General features: G+C 43.1%; 1 protein-coding gene across 1 annotated transcript in view; it reads right to left on the bottom strand.

Annotated features, from left to right (window-relative positions):
* LOC126236878 (zwei Ig domain protein zig-8-like) overlaps positions 1–21,796 on the bottom strand; it is a 216,570-nt gene that overhangs the window by 25,828 nt on the left and 168,946 nt on the right. The window lies entirely within an intron of this gene.

The raw sequence follows: 21,796 nt of genomic DNA, 5'->3' as shown, positions 1-21,796 counted from the left end.
AGTTAGTAAATACATAGTCTGCCTAAAAATGTGATGCACTCAGAACACATGGTCGAATGTCAATGTAACTTTGTATATATACACACCGTCAGCGAGTATGGAAAACGGCCACGAGACTGCACTAGTGCAGTTCGTGTTAGGTTGAGTTTCCAGCTGTGGTTGGGGTAAATAAGAGATGTGGAAAGAGTAAGACGTAGAGTGATCACCGTGAAGGACTTAGAGATGCTACGTACTTCTATGAAACAGCGTTATCAGCATCCGAAGAGTCTGAAAGGGGCCTCACTGCATATATACATTTGGCCAGATGGTCGAATCACATAATATCTAGATATTTGGGGCATTCGGATGAGATAGTGGTTCGTCGGTGGACTCCATTGCAACGAGAGGGGTGGGATACTCGTCTTCAAGGTTTCGGTCTGCTAAGTCTGACCAACACAAGGCAGGGTCAACGAACTGCCTCAAGCACATCGTAAGCCATTCAAATTTTCTCCTGCCATCTGAGAGCAAGTATACGAATTCCCTGCAACATTATGTGTCTTCGGGCACCATTGATCGGAGACAGCTGTCGTATTAGAGAACTGCCGTCTAATGAGTAGGCATCCGTTAACACCACAACACGGGCAGTTGTACAGAATTGGAAAACAGTACGGTACTCCATATTTAATATTGGTAAATAAGCTTATTTCGGCTTTATTGTTTGGCGCTGATAACCCCGCTGTTGTGCGCCCTAAAACACTAATAATCATAATCATCATCTTATTGTTTTCATCTGCACATGTCATTACGTTTTCGGCATCGTTCCGAAGCTATTCGATAATATGCTGACGCACGTATATTATAATAATGTTGTCATAATCTGACAGTCGTAGAAACTCAAGGTTGACAGCTATCCGCTTGCTGAAAGATCTTTACTTTGAGTAAGCAACTAGCTGTCAACCTTGAATTTCTACAACTGCCAGACAGTAGAAAGGTAGTGAAACACAGGTGCAACAGAATAATATCGAACAGCTTTAAAACGTTGCTGAAAATAATATTACAACTACAGACAATATTAATGGTTTACTCAAAGTTGACATATGTCCATCTAAAACGCCAGGACATAAAGCAATAAAGCCGAAATAAGATGATACAGCAAAACAAAATATCAAGCAGCATACCGTTTTCCAATTCTCTTCTTAATGTCCTACTCTGACATAATATAAGCTGCAGGTCCCGCAAAAACAAACGGTTGTGTTTTTGGTACTTTGACATGGAAGCATGGACTATTCGTGAATGGAATTTCATTCTGTGCAGCAATGAATCGCGGTTTTGCACTCACCTGAATCACAATCGCCGGCGAGTACGGCTGCGACGTGGGTAGAGGTCCTATTCTTCCAATATTTTACAGAGGCACAGGGGCATTACACCCGGCTACATGGTGTGGGGAGACACCGGATATGGCTTGAGATGACTGTTAGTAGTGACTGATGGGACTGTGGGGAACAACAGTACATCACAGATATCTCGCGTCCTCAACTCTTGCCTCACGTGCCAGATTAACCTGATGTTATAGGGAAGTACACGTCAACATATTCAGCGTTAGTCAATGAACTTTCTCCGGCATGTTGGGGGACCCTTGTGGCGAACCAAACCCCAAGATCTGTTTGCGATAGAACAGTAGTGGGATCAGCTCGGACGTCAACTCCGTGCCAATGAGAGTTTCCACGATATCATGCATCAGTTACAACAGTTGTGTACCAACTTGCCTCAGGACACACTCTTTACAATGGAAATGGTGCCTGCATACAGGCCTGAGTGGAGTGCAACGTCATACTGTTAAGTGGTTTCATATTGTCAAGCTTTTTGTAAATTAGGATCGGTATTGTAATACTGAAACAACAACAAGTACCATGTCAACTATCCTTTCCCTATCGGCGCTTCAGCTTTCTTGTTAGGTGGCATATTTAAAGAAGTTCCCTTTAATTTACACATACAGTTTTTGGACGTGCGCGGGGAGTTGAACGGATAGACACTGTCCTCAAAGGAGTATACAGGGTGTAAAGGGTATAAGGCGCCAAAATTATACAGATGGTGCATCTCGGTGTGCTTGGCAAAAAAGTCTAATGACATTTTCTTGTATCATGTACTTTATTTTTGTATTATTAAAACCTAATGTTCGTAGGATATATAGTATACGCATTTCTGTTTACGTAGTCAACCGACAGTGCACGGCGTACCGAGCTTATTGCCTACAATGACGGGGCGGCCAGAGAAAGGCAACGAGCCGACCAGAGGATCGAAATCGTTAGTCGTGTACAACGACGTGGTGTGATAATCAGGTGGTATCGAAAAAAGGAATGTAAACGGTTTTTGGGTTGTCAAGAATGTGTAATTCGCTTTACGTGAATTGAAGACAACCAGTGTTTCTAAACAAGTCGATAACGAAGGTCGTAGTAGTAATGACAAGCTAATATCAAACAAAATGTATTCCCATTACTACAAATTCAATAAATCACTAAGTAGATAGTTGTGCTTTAAGGGGAGCCGGAGGTGCCTATGCTGCCCATGTTAAAATCACTAAGTTTGAGGAACATTTATGAATAAACTACCAAATAGAAAAAATTGAATTATTTTTTACATATAGAGTGGTTTAGTATTGCAGTTGTGACAGAGGGATTTTGGAGTATCTTTTCTAGTTTCCTTCCAATTATTTTTTTTTATTAATGACCCAAACTTTTTTTAAAAAAAATGCTTTATAATTAAACTGAAATGAAACTACTGAACATATTGCCAAATGGCTGTGTTACAATGTAAGTTTGACCACTAGGAGTGCTGTAAAAAAATTTCATCTCTCTAGCTTGAGTGGATTTTGAGAAAATGTTCCTTATATTCGAAAAATTCTAATTTACGGGAAATGGCTATCAAAGTTTCTCAATACATTCCTGCACTATAGGATGGATTATCAGTGTTTTTATGCTTACAAACACCCTTTTAGGAACCACTTTCCCAATCAAATTGTTTACGCTCTCATTAGGATTCTGCGTCTTTCCGTGTAGACATTTGTGTAACAATTCTGGCTGTGCTAAGTCATGAAAAATTGGTTTTATTGCATTTATCACAGCTGCTGGCAAACCATGTTTGTGATCATAGTCCTTTTTTGCATTTTATTTGCACCAGGAATCTTTTGGTCACAGGCTGTGTTGATGGTATTCATTGGAAGAGGCAGTATGAAAGAACAATTCCCACACTGCTTTTCGCATGTCACTAACATTATTTTGCCTTATAGCTTACCCATAGTATCTCTGTAGACGTTCAATCACCTCATCAGTAAGCCTGCTTCTCCCCCCTATTGTCTTTCCATCACTGAGCTTACTTGAATCCAAATTTTGTTTGAGCCTTCGAAGCCGTGCACCCATACGCTTTTGCACATGCCCAATGCATTCCAACTTTTCAACTACAAAGTCATTTCCACATGGTTTCAGTTCCTCTATAGTCTTGAAACCTTTGGAGTCACCATCCCCAAGGTAGTATTTGTACCTAACGTTGTATCTGGGAACTGAACGTTCAAAAATTTGTTTCACTCCATCCACTTCCATTGCTCCACTTTATCCACTAAAATTTGCCTCAGAGGTTCCACTGTGGTCTCCTTTGATTTTATTTTTGCACCTACAATCTTTTGATAATATTGCAACATCTATCACTTTTGCACTATCACCACAAGTAGCAGTTACAACCCCATTCAGGGATTTATGACCCCTCTTTTGCCATGAACCATCTAATGCCACTACCAAATCCCTCTTAGCGCTTCATTTGCCACAGAAAACAATGTAACCAACCCTTGCACACTCGCTGTATGCGTAACATAAGGCGCTGTATGCGTAACAGGCCCAGAAAATCTCAAGCAGTTCGCCAGGAAGTCACGAGAGGGTGTTACATGCATTCAGCGGCCGCCCATTTCCTCTGCAGGCGTGGGGGAAAATGGTAATGACTCCACTTCTAGGGCGAGTAGAACAATAATTCAAAGTTTACATTAAAGAGGAATGTTCCAATTCATTTTCGGTAGCAAAAAAAAAAAATTGTAATTTTTTGGATGTGACCACCTCCGGCTCACCTTAATTACAATCAACTGTTTCACCTTTTCACGGCAATGCCATAACGAATACTAAATTCACATTCTTTTCCTTTTGTATAACAACATCGTAACGAAAAGAAAACCCATTAATTCGTTTCCTCTTACACCAATACTACAACAAATGTTCGAAATGACCACCATTCGCTGCTACACATGCTCCATTACGGCGAACCCAGTTTCGTCGCACTCGTTCACATACATGCACATTGGCCTTCATGGTATTGGCAGCATCTAAAATCTTCTGCGTCAATTAGTCCACATTATTTACTGGCTCAGCATTAACAAGTTCCTTCATATGGCCCCAAAAGTAAAAATCTAGTGGATTTAAATCAGGACTGCGTGCTGGCCATCGACGTGGACCCGAACGCCCGATCCATCGTCCTGGAAATCGACTATCCAAAAATCTGCGTACTCTGTGACCAATGTGGGGTGGAGCACCATCGTGGAGGAACCACATGTTTATGGCGTACGCCTAACGGAATGTCTTCTAACAACGTTGGTAACACTGTTTCCTCTAGAAACGTTCGGTAATAGTTACCAGTCAAACCTGTAAGTAAAACATAGGGCCCAATAATGTAATAGTCGAGCATACCCGCCCACACATTTACGGAAAATCGTCGCTGAAAATGTGTTGCCACTACGTGGCGAGGATTGTGTACACTCCACGTGTGCATGTTATGGAAATTAGTTATTCCGTCGCGAGTGAAACACGCTTCATCTGTGACGAGTATTTCGTTGATAAAATAATGCTGCGCACTGCGTAACAAAAACCACTCTGAGAATTCACGTCGTGGAGGGAAATCTTGTTCTTCCAATGCTTGTACGCGTTGAATGTGGTAAGGCCGCAGACGCTCCTCTTGCAAAGTGCGATGAACGACAGTGTGCGATATACCCACGTGGCGGGCGATGCTTCTAGTACTCTGAGAAGGATCCTCCTGCATGCGGTCCAGAATTCTTTCCTCAGCTTCCAATGTACGATCGGCGCGTTGTGGGCCTCTGCCTTCTGCGTGGGGCAGTAAAGAGCCAGTATCTCTCAATCTAAGGAAATTAAATACGTACTCGTCAGCTGTATTCTGTCATGATGTAACAAAAACGGAAAGCATATCAGAACAGAAGATACGTTTCGCATACGGACGAAATTTTACAAAAAAAAATGGTTCAAATGGCTCTGAGCACTATGGGACTCAACCGCTGAGGTCATTAGTCCCCTAGAACTTAGAACTAGTTTAACCTAACTAACCTAAGGACATCACAAACATCCATGCCCGAGGCAGGATTCGAACCTGCGACCGTAGCGGTCTTGCGGTTCCAGACTGCAGCGCCTTTAACCGCACGGCCACTTCGGCCGGCCGAAAATTTACAAAGGTGCAGGTAAAGTAGAGAATTTCAATGACAAAACCCTTTGATGCACAGCAGCAAATGTCTTTCGTGCAGGAAGTCGTCGTTGTGGGAAGCGTTCTCGATAAATTCGTACAGCTGCCCTCACCATAAATTAAATGCATATCGTATAGTTAAGCTATAGTAAATCTCATTTCCATCCTAACAGTTAACAGAGTTGCAATAACATCTGCACAGGTTACTCGCCTACTGTCGTCTCTCGGTGTATTACAATGACGCAGCCACTCAGGCCGCAGTTGCCTGTGTGTTTACGATTTACGCTCGCGATGTCAATACGCGCAGAGGGCAATAACAGGAACCGATTGCTTACGTACGTGCACGGCCAAGTATCTACTTTTCTCTGGGACAACCGTAGGAAATACGCAAACATGTTACTAGACTTTTTGTCAAGCATTGCGAGATGTGCCATCTGTTTAATTTTGGCGCCTTATACGGTTTACACCCTGTATAAGATGAACACAAAGAAAACCAAAACAAGGATAATGGAATGTAGAAGAATTAAATCAAGCGATCCTAAGGGAATCAGATTAGGAAACGAGAAACTTGAAGTAGTTGATGAGTTTTGCTATTTGGGCAGCGAAATAACTGCTAATGGCCGAATTAATGAGGATACAAAATGTAGACTGACAAAGACAAGGAAAGCATTTCTGAAGAAGAGAAATTTGTTAACATTGAATATAGATTAAGTGTTACAAAGTCCTTTTTGAAGATATTTGTCTCTAGTGTAGCCACGTGTAGAAGTGAAACTTGGACGATAAAAACTTTAGATAAAAAAGAATAAAAGTTTTCAAAATGTGGCGCTACAGAAGATTAAATGAGTCGATCACGTAACTAATTAAGTAGATTTGGATGGATTTGGGGCGACAAGAAATTTGTGGCACAACTTGACCAAAAGAAGCGATCGGTTGATAGGTCACATTATGAGACATCAAGGGATCACCAGTTTAGTGGCTCAAATGGCTCTGAGCACTATGGGACTCAACTGCTGTGGTCATTAGTCCCCTAGAACTTAGAACTACTTAAACCTAACTAACCTAAGGACATCACACACATCCATGCCCGAGGCAGGATTCGAACCTGCGACCGTAGCAGTCGCACGGTTCCGGACTACGCGCCTAGAACCGCGAGACCACCGCGGCCGGCACCAGTTTAGTGTTGGAGAGAAGTATATATGTTAGTGTGTGGGTGGGGGGGGGGGAGGGGGGATAGTGGGTAAAAATCAGATAGAGAGAAAGATATGAATACAGTTAGTAGTTTCAAAAAGATTTATGTTGTAATTGTTATTCGGAGATGAAGAGTACTTCACATGTTAGAGTAGCATGGAGAGCTGCATCCAAACAGTTTTCGGACTGAAGACCACATCGACAACAGAGTATGTTACTAACTATCCTTTATTTGCTACCAGTTTCGAACATTTAGACCAACTGCATGTAACAAAAAACGTCAGTAATGCAAGCAATAGACGATAAAATAGGTCGTTCACAGGTGAAAACAAAATATTGATATAGGTGCTCGTCTTCTATCCATATTTTAATTTTCCTACAGCCGCCATCATGTTCAAACGTGCTTCTACAATCTCGTGGAATATACCAAATTCCTTCAGAATCACTGGGATACCTATGTGATCCAGCCTGGTTCACATGGTATATGAAACAGGATAAATACAGGCTTCAAGAGGACTGTAATTAAACTTATGCCAGGAGTAACAATTATCGAACCATCATGATCATAAGTGGTGGTGGCAAATAAACTGGCTCAAATTATTCACAGAATAATATAAAAAGATATAGGGAGGGTAAGCTATACGGAGAGATGGGTCGCATACAATATGTACAACAGCCAAGAGGGAATGATAAGTGTGAACCACCAAGAACGAAGTGCTCGTATTAAAAAGGGTGTAAGACAAGAATGTAGCCTTTCACCCCAACTTTTCAATCTGTACATCGAGGAAGCAATGATGGAAACAAAAATAAGTTTCAGGAGTGGAATTAAAGTTCAAGGTGAAAGGATCTACATCTACAAGATTACTCTGCAATTCACATTTAAGTGCTTGGCAGAGGGTTCATCGAACCACAATCATACTATCTCTCTACCGTTCCACTCCCGAACAGCGCACGGGAAAAACGAACACCTAATCCTTTCTGTTCGAGCTCTGATTTCTCTTATTTTATTTCGATGATCATTCCTACCTATGTAGGTCGGGCTCAACAAAATATTTTCGCATTCGGAAGAGAAAGTTGGTGACTGAAATTTTGTAAATACATCTCGCCGCGACGAAAAACATCTTTGCTTTAATGACTTCCATCCCAACTCGCGTATCATATCTGCCACACTCTCTCCCCTATTACGTGATAATACAAGACGAGTTGCCCTTTTTTGCACCCTGTCGATGTCCTTCGTCAATCCCACCTGGTAAGGATCCCACACCGCGCAGCAGTATTCTAACAGAGGACGAACGAGTGTAGTGTAAGCTGTCTCTTTAGTGGACTTGTTGCATCTTCTAAGTGTCCTGCCAATGAAACGCAACCTTTGGCTCGCATTCCCCACAATATTATCTATGTGGTCTTTCCGACTGAAGTTGTTCGTTTAATACCCAGGTACTTAGTTGAATTGACAGCCTTGAGAATTGTACTACTTATCGAGTAATCGAATTCCAACGGATTTCTTTTGGAACTCATGTGGATCACCTCAGACGTTTCGTTATTTAGCGTCAACTGCCACCTGCCACACCATACAGCAATCTTTTCTAAATCGCTTTGCAACTGATACTGGTCTTCGGATGACCTTACTAGACGGTAAATTACAGCATCATCTGAGAACAACCTAAGAGAACTGCTCAGATTGTCACGCAGGTCATTTATATACATCAGGAACAGCAGAGGTCCCAGGACGCTTCCCTGGGGAACACCTGATATCACTTCAGTTTTACTCGATGATTTGCCGTCTATTATTACGAACTGCGACCTTCCTGGCAGGAAATCACGAATCCAGTCGCAAAACTGAGACGATACCCCATAGGCCCGCAGCTTGATTAGAAGTCGCTTGTGAGGAATGGTGTCAAAAGCTTTCCGGAAATCTAGAAATACGGAATCAACTTGAGATCCCCTGTCGATATCGGCCATTACTTCGTGCGAATACAGAGATAGCTGCGTTGCACAAGAATGATGTTTTCTGAAACCATGCTGATTACGTATCAATAGATCGTTCCCTTCGAGGTGATTCATAATGTTTGAATACAGTATATGCTCCAAAACCCTACTGCAAACCGACGTCAATGATATAGGTCTGTAGTTCTATGGATTACTCCTCCTACCCTTCTGAACCACTGGTGCGGCCTGCGCAATTTTCCAATCTGTAGGTACAGATCTATCGGTGAGCGAGCGATTGTATATGATTGCTAAGTAGGGAGCTATTGTATCAGCGTAATCTGAAAAGAACCTAATCGGTATACAATCTGGACCTGAAGACTTTCCCGTATCAAGCGATTTGAGTTGCTTCGGAACCCCTAAGGTATCCAGTTCTAAGAAACTCGTGCTAGCAGCTGTTCGTGTTTCAAATTTTGGAATATTCCATTCGTCTTCCCTGGGGAAGGAATTTCGGAAAACTGCGTTAAATTACTCCGCTTTAGCGGCACAGTCGTCGGTAACAGTACCATCGGCACTGCGCAGCGAAGGTATTGACTGCGTTTTGCCGCTTGTGTACTTTACATACGACCAGAATTTCTTCGGATTTTCTACCACATTTCGAGAAAATGTTTCGTTGTGGAACCTATTAAAGGCATCTTGTATAGAAGTCCGTGCCAAATTTCGCGCGTCTGTAAATTTTAGCCAATCTTCGGGATTTCGCGTTCTTCTGAACTTCGCATGCTTTTTCCGTTGCCTCTGCAACAGCGTTCGGATCTGTTTTGTGTACTATGGGGGATCTGTTCCATCTCTTACCTGTTTATGAGATATGAATCTCTCAATTGCTGTTACTACTATATCTTTGAATTTGAGCCACATCTCGTCTACATTTGCATAGTCAGTTCGGAAGGAATGGAGATTGTCTTTTGGGAAGGTTTCTAGTGACACTTTATCCACTTTTTTAAATAAAATTATTTTGCGTTTGGTTCAGGTGGATTTGGAAGAAACGGTATTGAGCCTAGCTACAACGACCTTGTGATCACTAATCCCTGTATCAGTCGTGATGCTCTCTATTAGCTCTGGATTGTTTGTGGCTAAGAGGTCAAGTGTGTTTTCGCAACCATTTACAATTCGCGTGAGTTCGTGGACTAACTGCTATAAATAATTTTCGGAGAAAGCATTTAGGACAATCTCGGAAGATGTTTTCTGCCTACCACCGGTTTTGAACAAGTATTTTTGCCAACACATCGAGGGAAGGTTGAAGTCCCCACCAACTATAACCGTATGAGTGGGGTATATATTTGTTACGAGACTCAAATTTTCTCTGAATTGTTCAGCAAATATATCATCGGAGTCTGGGGGTCGGTAGAAGAAACCAATTATTAACTTAGTTCGGCTGTCAAGTATAACCTCCACCCATACCAATTCGCTCGGAGTATCTACTTTGACTTCACTACAAGATAAATCACTACTGACAGACACAAACACTCCACCACCAATTCTGCCTAATCTATCTTTCCTGAACACCGTCTGCGTAAAAATTTCTGCAGAAGTTATTTCAGGCTTTAGCCAGCTTTCTGAACCTACAACGATTTCACCTTCTGTGCTTTCAGGGACTTTCCCAGCACAACGACAACAATTTACAACTACAATTCTGACTGTTCCTTGATCCAAGCACGTCCTGTATTTGACATGCACCCTTTGAGATTGCAGCCCACCCCGTACTCTCCCGAGGGCTTCTAATCTACAAAACCGCCAGCCCACGCCACACAGCCTCCGCTACCCGTGTAGCCGCCAGCTGAGTGTCAATGATAAGTTTCGCTGATGACATTGTTGTCCTTACTGAAAGTGAAGAAGAATTACATGATCTGCTGAACGGGATGAACAAATGAGTACACAATAGGGACTAAGAGTAAATCGAAGAAAGACGAAGGTAATTAGAAGTATTAGAAATGAGATCAGTGACAAACTTAACATCAGAATTTATGGTCACGAAGTAGATGAAGTTAAGGAATTCTGCTACCTAGGCAGTAAAATAACCACTGACGGACGGAGCCAGGAGGACATCAAAAGCAGTTTAGCTATGTCAAAAAAAAGCATTCCTGGCCAAGATAAGTCTACTAACATCAAATATCAGCCTTAATTTGAGGAAGAAATTTCACAGAATGTGCGTCTCGAGCACAACGTTGTATGGTAGTGAAACATGGATTGTGGGAAACCGGAACAGAAGAGAATCGAAGCATTTGAGATGTGATGCTACAAACGAATATTGAAAATTATGTGGACTGATAAGGTAAGGAATGAGAAGGCTCTGCGCAGAATCGGAGAGGAAAGGAATATGTGGAAAACACTGATAAGGAGATGAGACAGGTTGATAGGACATCTTCTAAGACATGAGGAAATGACTACCATACTACTAGAGGGCGCTATAGAGGGCAAAATCTGTAGAGGAAGAAAGAGATTGGAATACGTCCAGCGATTTGAGAATGTAGGTTGCAAGTACTACACTGAGATGAAGAGGTTGGCACAGGAGAGGAACCACAGCAGTTGAGTCCCATAGTGCTCAGAGCCATTTGAACCATTTTTTGAAGTTCTGAAGATAGTCGAATTATAAATACAGAGTGTGATAGGTTATCCACAACTAGTACAGAAACTAACTCGAGGGATGAGGGTCGACAGACATGAGACGGAAATGGTAGCTGAGAAAGGAGTGACAAAGGTTTGTATTCTATCCCCAATGTTCCTAAATCAATACATTCAGCAAATTGTAAGGATAACCAATGAGAAAGCTGGAAAAAATGTTAAAGTCCAGGGACAAGAAACAAACGCTTCTATCTTTGCCGAGGTCCTCATTCTGACAGAAACGAAGATGAACTTAGGATGTCAGTTCAATGGAACAGATGGTGTCTTAGAAAGACGATATACGATGAACAGAAGTAAAACAAGTGTACTCGGGTGGAATCGAATTAAGTCAAATGATATAAATAGAAATAATTTAGGAAGTGCTATTCTGAAACCAGTCAGTTTTTTGCGACTTGGACGGTAACTGAGGATCAGTGGAGAAGACTCGCCATGAAACGTTACTGTAAAAGCGAAACCGGGAAACATCGAATATACACTCATGAGCCAAAACATTGTGACCAACTGCTTAATAGCTTGTTTGCCCAACTTTGGAACAAAATACATCACTGATTTTGCACTTCAGGGTTCCGATAGTTTGTAGGTAAATTTGTATCATTATATGTCTACGCACAAGTAATAAAATTTGCATAAATCAACATGAGTTCACTATAATGCTCCTCAAACCACTGTAGCACGGTTCTCGCTCTGATGTACCGACAATTATACTGCTGGAAGTTGTCGGGGAGGACATCAAGTGGGAATGGACGCAGGTCGTTCGCTACTGTCTGCTTGTCGTAGATTACAGATCACGTATAAGCGCAGGAGAAAGTGTCCCGAGACACAATCAAGTTTCCATCAGCCTGCGTCCGTGGCGCGCTGCACGGTTCCAGTCGCCGTTCGCCTCGATGATGGCGTTTGTGGAGACGACCATCGACCTAGTGTTAACAAAACTGTGATTCATTCGAAGAGCCGACACATTTCCAATGATCGACGGTCGAATTCCTGTCGTCCCGTGCCCACTGCTTTACTCATTGACGATGTGGTTGGGTAAACGTGTGATCAGGTAGTAGTCGTATACTGCGGGGTTCCACGTTCAGCAATGTAAAATGAATGGCGAGCATGCCCCACTATTGTCATCTTTGGACAGAGATGCCACAGATCGTCGTCTGTTCTACATTACAGAATAGCCAAGCTCCGAACCCCACGTTCTGTGAATAATCATGGACGTCCAACCATTTGGCGCCTAGTGGTAGTTTCACTGTCCTACCTCGTTCTGTAGATGGTCACGACAGTAACACTGAACATTTGACCAGCTTTGATGACTCATTCACAACTCTGCGTAATAATAATCTGCCCTTTGTTAACGTCACTAACCTCAATGGATTTGCCCACTTGCAGCCGACTTCTTCGCTAAAGTGCTCCCACTTCGGTGTCTGCTCCGCTTACATACTTTTGTTACCGCGTCACGTGCCCGCAACCCCACCAGGCGACATCCAACGTTGCGGTGGGCAGTCATCGTAACGTTCTGGCAAATCAGTGCGCGTATTTGTAATCATTACACAGTATCTTCTGTTAGCAATTGCTGGTAGTATTACTTGTAAGCAACTGATACGGGGACGTTAAACAACAGAAGAAAAATGCAAGAAGCTCTTGAAATGTGGTCTACAGAAGAATGCTAAAGATTGGGTGGATATATAGATTAACTAACGAGATATTCAGAATGAGATTTTGACTCTGCTGCGGAGGGTGCGCTGGTATTGCTGTAACTTACTGAGGGAAGAGTAAATTTCTTGCACAATTAGACTAAAACAAGTTGGGGTTGGGTTGTTTGGGGAAGGAGGCCAGACAGCGAGGTCATCGGTCTCATCGGATTAGGGTAGGATGGGGAAGGAAGTCGGCCGTGCCCTTTCAAAGGAACCAGGAACCATCCCGGCATTTGCCTGCAGAGATTTAGGGAAATCACGGAAAACCTAAATCAGGATGGCCGGACGTGGGATTGAGCCGTCGTCCTCCCGAAAGCGAGTCCAGGGTCTAACCTCTGCGCCACCTCGCTCGGTTTCTAAAACAAGTGTTTGGTTGATAGGACACATCAGAGAATTCACGGACTGGTCAGTTTGGAATGGAAGGAAGTGTGGGGGATCAAAGCTGCAGAGGATTACCAACATAGGTTGAAGTAGATGAAGTAGTTACGTAGAGATGAAGAGGTTTGGGGAGTCGCATTTAACAAATCTTAAAAGTAAAGATGACTACAGCAACGACAAGAAAACGAAAGTGAACTCATGGAACATAGTTTCTGATTATTTTCAAGGATATTCTAGTACAAGGAAATCGTAGCAACTGGTGGCTTGTTGCACGTAACTGCATTTTGTTTCATGTCTTTTTCTTGTGTCTACACTGAAGACCCAAAGAAACTGGTACACCTGCCTAATACTTTGTAGGGCTCCTGCGAGCACACACAACTGCCGCAACACGACATGGCTTGTTCTCGACTAATGTCTGAAGTAGTGCTGGAAGGAATTAACACCATGAATCCTGCAGGGCTGTCCATAAATCTGTAAGACTGTGACGGGGTGCAGATCTCTTCTGAACAGAACGTTGCAAGGCATCCCAGATTTGCTCAATAATGTTAATACGGAAGTGTTTAAAATCAGAAGAGTGTTCCTGCAGCCACTCTGTAGCAATTCAGGACATATGGGGTGTCGCATTGTCCTGCTGGAATTAACTAAGTCCGCCTGAATCCACAATAGACATGAATAGATGCACGTGATCAGACAGGGTGCTTACGTACGTGTCACCTGTAAGAGTCCTATCTAGACGTATCAGAGGTCCCATATCACTCCAACAGCACACGTCCGACACCATTACAGAGTCTCCACCAACTTCAACAGTCCCCTGCTGACATGCAGGGTCCAGGGATTCATGAGTTTGTCTCCATACCCTTGCACGTTCATCCGTTCGATACAATTTGAAACGAGACTCGTTCGACCGGTCAACATGTTTCCAGTCATCAACAGTCCAATGTCGGTGATGACGGGCCCGGTGAGGCGTAAAGCTTTCTGTTGTGCAGTCATCAAGGGTACACCAGCGGGGCTTCGGCTCCCAAAGCCCATATAGGTGATGTTTCGTCGAATGATTCGCACGCTGACACTTGTTGGTGACCCAGCATTGAATAAATTTGAGGAAGGATTGCCCTTCTGTCACCTTGAACTATTCCCTTCAGTCGTCGTTGGTCCAGTTATTGCAGGATCCTTTTCCGGCCTCAGCGATGTCGGAGATTTCATGTTTTACAGGATTCCTGATACTCTTGGCACACTCATGAAATGGTCGTAGGGGAAAATCCCCACTTCATCGCTAACTCGGAGATGCTGCGTCCCACCGGTCGTGCGTCGACTATAACACTGCGTTCAAACTCACTCAGATACTGATAAGCTGCCATTGTAGCAGCAGTAACTGCGCCAAACACTTGTTGTGTTATATAGGCGTTGCCGACCGCAACACCGTATTCTACTTGTTTACATATTTCTGTTCTTGAATACGCACGGCTATAGAAGTTTCTTTGGCGCTTCAGTGTATATTACAATGAAAATATCTGAGCAACACTCTGAATCTCATGGAATGTGTCGTGTGTCAGACGCGTTTCTTCCTGTGGATATCAGTTCTTCGACGTCTTGTTTGCATTCTGCAGGATTAGTACTCGTTTTGAGTCTTGTTAGCATCTTCGGCACTTTTAGTTATATGTTACAATTCTTTGTAGTTTTTCGTTAATAGTTGCGGTACAATTTTTCGTAACCATGGTGATCTACATTTTGAACAATACCTGGAACGGAAGAGATCTGCTTTTGTAACGTACTGTATTCTATACTAATAGAACAGATTGAACACAATTTGATAAAACTGAACAAGATTCGTACGAGATGGGTTCATTACTCTGCATTTTTATTGCATTTTTGATGACAACTTACGATTTTTCACTGGTGCCGAAAATTTTCTCAAACCCATCGTAAGTGTGATAACAAACCGAATAAAACACGGGTCCCTTATATGAAAATAGAATTATCCATGAATAATTTCTGAAATTTTAATGAGGCTGTGTCGACTACCCAAACAAAATTACGGATAATGTTTAATATTGGCTTCTTATAATTTTTTATTACTACTGCCGCACGAATGATGATATATAGGCTGAAACACCACCTGACAATGTTTGATGATGACAAGAGAGACTTAAACTGCTGTAGTTGTTCATTAACAGCACATGGTTTTACATAAAACGCACGTCCATCAAAATTATTTCGTATTCATACACTATATGATCAAAAGTATTCTGACACCCCCCCAAAAAAAAGGTTTTTCGTATCAGGTGCATTGTGCTGCCACTTACTGCCAGGTACTCCATATCAGCGACCTCAGTAGCCGTTAGACATCATGAGAGAGCAGAATGGGACGCACTGCGGAACTCACGGACTTTGAACGTGGTCAGTTGATTGCGTGTCACGTGTGTCTAACGTCTGTACGCGAGATTTCCACACTCCTAAACATCCCTAAGTCCACTGTTTACGAAGTGGAAATGTAAAGGCATATACAGCACTAACGCGTACATGCCGACCTCGTCTGTTGCCTGACAGAGACCGCCGACAGCTGAAGAGAGTCGTAATGTCTAAGAGGGAGACATGTATCCAGACCATCACACAGGAAGCCCGCCCGGTTAGCCATGCGGTCGAACGCACAGTTTTCCGGATTGGGAAGGAGCGGCTGCTCCCCGGCACGAATCCACCCGGCGGTGATGTGTCGGGGTCCGGTGAGCCGGCCAGTCTGTGGATGGTTCTTAGGCGGTTTTCCATCTGCCTCGGCGAATATAGGCTGGTTCCCCTTATTCCGCCTCAGTTACACTATGTCGGCGATTGCTGAGCAAACAACTTCACCACGTTCGCGTACACCACCATTACTGTATCACGCGAACATAGGGGTTACACTCGTCTGGTGTGAGACGTTCCCTGAGGGGGACCACCGGGGGCCGAACCGCACAACAACCCTGAAAGAGTGGTTCGGTGTGGGGCAGATGAGGGGTTGACTGCGGTAGTCGTCGTGGGCTTGTGGACCACTGCGGCTGCGGTGGGGACGGAGCCTCTCCGTCGTTTCTAGGCCTCCGGTTAATGTACAATACAATCACACAGGAATCCCAAACTGCATCAGGATCCACTGAAAGTGCTATGAGAGTTAGGCGGAATGTGAGAAAAGTTTGATATCATGGTCGAGCAGCTGCTCATCAGCCAAACAGCACGCCGATAAATGCAAAAAGACGCCCAGCTCGGTGTAAGGAGCGTAAACACTGGACGATTGAGTAGTGGGAAAATGTAGTGTGGAGTGACGAATCATGGAACACAATGTGACGATCCGAATGCCCGGTGAACGTCATCTGCCAGCGCGTGTAGTGCCAACAGTACAATTCGCAGGCGGTGGTGTTATGGTGTGGTAGTGTTTTTCACGGAGGGGGCTTGCGCAACTTCTTGTTTTGCTTGACTCTATCATTGCATAGGCCCACATTGATGTTTTAAGCACCTTCTTGCTTCCCTCTGTTGAAGAACAATTCGGGGATGGCGATTGCGCGTTTCAACACTATCGAGTACCTGTTCATAATTCCTGGCCTGTGACGGAGTGGTTACACCACAATAAGATCGATGTAATGGACTGGTCTGCACAGAGTTCTGACCTGAATCCTATAGAACACATTTGGGATGTTTTGGAACGCCGACTTCGTGCCAGGCCTCACCGACCGACATCGATATCTGTCCTCAGTGCAGTACTCCGTGAAGAATGGTCTACCATTCCCAAGAAAACTCCCAGAACCTGACAACGTATGCCGGCGAGAGTGGAAGTTGTCATCAAGGCTAAGAGTGGACCAACACCATACTGAATTCCAGCGCTACCGATGGAAGGCGCCACGAACTGGTGAGTCATTTTCAGCCGAGTGTTCGGATACTTTTGATCACGTAGTGTATATGCTTTAAGAGCATAAGCAAGTAGCAGTTTACGCCCTCTGTTGTGATATTTTTGCTGAGCAATCTTTCATATACGACGCGTGTCTAAGTAAATGTAATCACTCGGGATATGTTGCAGTTTTCACTGAAAGCAAAAAGGAATATGTGCTTTTCAAAGCATGCGAAGCAATGGACACAACAATAGCACCACTAACATTTACTCTTGAAACCCTCTTGCACAAATCATTATGGTACTTCGTGGTCAGAGAGTAAAATAAATGAGAAATGGTAGGCAGTAAATCTATAATAAGAGTGTACCAAAAGTTTGATCCTGACTATAAATTGGTCACGAAATGTTTCTTTACAAAGAGGAGATCCTTTTTTGCATACGCGATGTATATAATTCATTTCAGAATACATGAGGTACAACTTTTAATGTTGTTCACCTATTGATATTTAGTTGCTGCTCATAAGACACGTATAATACTGCAGGCGTTTCATCCGAGCTAGTAGTCCGCTGCAGAGGTATATTCGACATCTTCGGTATACAAACGTAAGACCTGAATAACATAAGATATGCAACAGTATGGCTATTAGTGACATTTATTTACTTAGCTTCCATTGACTCTGGTTGCATTGCATGAAGTGCGTACACACGAAGCAATATCTCTATGATTGAACATAACAGCTTGTTGTGAATATTATGTATGAGGGCGCGTTGCGAATTAATGTCTCAAAATTTTCTTTGTGTGTTCTCAATATCGGTTGAGGCATTGTGTGTTATTCATATTAGTTGACCGACTTTCCCGGTGCGCTGACGCAAGCTGCAACCTTCTACCGCTACAGGACTCCGAGCTGTAGCGTGTAACATGGCGGCGTGTAACGTAACATAGTCGGTGAATGAGAAACAGCGTGCTGTAATAGAGATTCTAACCACAGAAGAATTCGTCCACACATGGAGCACCATCTCCTTGAGCCTGATAATGCCAGCTCACACACGAGCACTGTGACACCAACGAGAATCCGCCAACTTTCGTTCATTGTCATCGATTATCCTCACTAACGTCTCTGCTTGACCCCATCGGATATTCATTTGTTCCCAGTACTTAAAGAACACGTACGAGGACTTCACTTTCATAGTGGTGAATCAGAACCAGCAGAGGTGAGGCTGTGGCTCTACCAACAGCTTTAAACATTCTACAGTGATGATAAAAAGAAACTAGTCTCTCATTGGAAGATATGTATTCATAGTTAGGATGACTGTATAGCGAAATACATATGTAAACATGAAGAATAAGGATGCAGAATGTTAATATTATTTGATATATTGCAAAAAATTAAGAGTCTGCGCATAAAAAATTCGGAGGCATTACGTTTCAGCACACCGTAGTATTTGCTGTTTTGTTTTTTCAGTGGTTTCTGCTACACATGCTCCATGGTTCACAGAAATACGATCAAATACACAGGATTGCATTCCCAGAGCCAAATTGTGGTTTTTCATTTCAGAACAACAGAGTAAAACTGCCGAAATACGTCACCGAATAAATAAATATAATTTTTTATTCAATTGGTTATGCTCATCAACTGACGTCGTTAACGCATCATGTGTTGTTCCACACAAACTATTAAATTTAAATGTACCGCGCTTTTCAAATGTGATTCTCTTATACACAGACCTTCCATAAGATAGACACACTTGCGCTATTGTTGTCTCTGCTCCCACCGAAGTGAATGAAGATAAGTTGACCGTCTGTTCCTCGTAAGTTCTATAGAGCAATGGCCTTTAAACTACCTCACTCCTAACTAATTTCGTCTTGAATCATTCATTCAGCATGTGCTACTTTGCAGCCCTTATGCAGTTTTAAGTGACTTTCCATTTCTTGGTTTCTCCACAAACTAAACTATATGTTCATCTGTGTGTGACTTTTACGCCTCTCCTCTAACCTTACCAACGATGTCACTTACACCCTTGAACTATTTATTTGTTCAGTATATCCCCTTTTTTCCTAACTACACTGCTGGTCACCGTAAATGCAACACCCTGAAGGAAGCATCCGAATCAAGTGAAATTTACGCCATGGGTTTGCAGCGATGAGATATGCAACTGATTAGAATTTCAGCGCAGACGCACATCACGCGCGCCTGTGGCGCCACCTCATAGCGCCATTTAAGGCTTGGCGATTTCGACGAGTGTACGTCCGGCACGTGTGTTTACCTTGTGGTTGTTTCACAAGACGATCAGTTATGCCTCGTAGACAACAGCGAACATCTTTTGATCAAGTATCCGAGTTCCACAGAGGAAGGATAGTGGCTTACCGAGATTGTGGATTATCATACAGAGAAATCGCTAGTCGTGTTGGACGAAACCAAACAACTGTAATGCGGATATGTGACCGTTGGATGCAGGAGGGTACGACGGACCGACGTGGTCGATCGCATTCACCTCGGTGCACCACTGCACGTGCTTATAGGCAAATTGTGCGCATGTCAGTGACGGATCGCTCAGTGACATCCGGAACCATAGCACAACACATTGCGTCTGTAACGCATCATCCAGTGTCTGCGCGTACCATTCGACGCAGTTTACAGCAAAGTGGTCTGTCCGCAAGACGTCCATTGCTTCGTCTACCATTGACGCAGAACCACAGATGTCTCCGTCGCCAATGGTGTGATGACAGACGGATGTGGACGGCAGAATGGAATAACGTTGTCTTTACTGACGAGGCACGCTTCTGTCTGCAGCACCACGATGGTCGGATTCGAGTGTGGAGACACCGTGGAGAGAGGATGCTGGACAGCTGCATTATGCACCGCCACACTGGTCTTGCACCGGGTATTATGGTATGAGGCGGTATTGGATATTACTCTCGCACGCCTCTAGTACGCATTGCCGGTACTTTAAGTAGCCGGAGCTACATATCCGAGGTGCTGGAGCCAGTTGTCCTTCCTTACCTTCAGAGCTCGGCCACAGCCATATTTTAACAGGATAATGCGCGACCACACGTGGCACGCATTGTCCAAAGGTTCTTCGTCAATAACCAGATTGAATTGCTTCCCTGGCCGGCTCGCTCTCCGGATCTTTCGTCGATAGAAAACATGTGGTCCATGGTTGCTCAACGAGTGACCCAGATTACATCCCCAGCTGCCACACCAGATGATCTTTGGCAACGTGTGGAAGCTGCTTGGGCTGCTGTACCCCAGGAACACATCCAACGTCTCTTTGACTCAATGCCGAGACGTGTGGCAGCGGTGATCTCCAACAATGGCGGCCACTCTGGCTACTGATTCTGGCAGGAACCACATGTCACAGACGTCTGTAAACGTAATCATTTGATACTTGGTCAACATGTTATCTACAAAATAAATCTTGTTGTGCTACCTCTTGTCTTTCTTGGTGTTGCATTTACGGTGGCCAGCAGTGTATTATAATGTTTTTCCTCAGCTCAGGGTCCCAGTGTCAAAACATTTTTAATTCTTTTTATCCTATGGTTTTTCAGTATTTTCAAATCGTCCGTGTAGTTGTTTCAACAACAACTGCACACTTATCAAGTAATGATCTGATGAAAAGTTAGGCTTGTTAGGTAACGTATATGAAACATTGTAATTGTGGAATTATTTGAAAGCAATGTTATTCACTTAAAAAATGTTTGAAGGTGGAGAGGTACAGAGCTCTTTCACTAACAAAAAGTATGGCATGGGTCCTTTATTTTAACTGGCCTCTTACAGAGTTCAACTAGAAGTATTATTTCACTCTTCGATTAGACGAATCCAGTCTCTCAACGTAGCGAACACTTTAAACGTTAGCTTATTTTTGTGGAATGTAAATTTACTTTAGCAATTAAGAAATCACATTGATAATATACAGTGACAGTGAAAATCATAAAGTAATTTCCTCAAATGATTGCATCAGCACGTTGAAAGTAGAAACATGTCAAACACTCCATTATCACAGTTCTCACGTCTAAATCTTCTCCAAGAAATTTACTATGTGTATTATAAACTTCTTTTGTATCATCAGGCTTCCAAATGGTTTCATGAGGCCCTCCAAGAATCACGAATTTCTGTCCTGCTCTAACTTCTTCTACTTAGAGTAGCACTTAGACCTTCTGTCCTCAATTATTTGTTCGATGCAGCTCCTATGCAGCAGAATTACTCATCACTGTCTGTTTCGTAATCCTCAAATTTGACGTTAAGGTTTACGCAAATATCTTATCTGCTACACCTAATTATTTTCTTCTTCGGGTTACTCTCATTGGATCATTCCGTTCAGTATCTCCTGTAATTCGTTATTCTCACTGGGGTGAGCAATGTCATAACGTATCTTCTTAATGGTATACATTGATTCTAAATTTTAACCCCACTGTTGAATCTTTCTGTTATTTCAGTGATTATTTCTTCGATGTACAGAACGAACAGTAGTGATGAAAATCTACATTCATGTCTTACACCATTTTTAATCCGAGCACTTCCTCCGTGGCTTTCCATTCTTATTATTCCTTTTTGGTTTTGTACACACTGTACTTTGTCCGTCTTTTCCTATCTGTTACTCCTATTTTCCTCAGAAC

The sequence above is a fragment of the Schistocerca nitens genome, chromosome 1 (assembly GCF_023898315.1).
Source record: "Schistocerca nitens isolate TAMUIC-IGC-003100 chromosome 1, iqSchNite1.1, whole genome shotgun sequence".
In the NCBI taxonomy this organism is placed as follows: domain Eukaryota; kingdom Metazoa; phylum Arthropoda; class Insecta; order Orthoptera; family Acrididae; genus Schistocerca; species Schistocerca nitens.
This window is presented reverse-complemented; position numbering and strand designations above follow the sequence as displayed.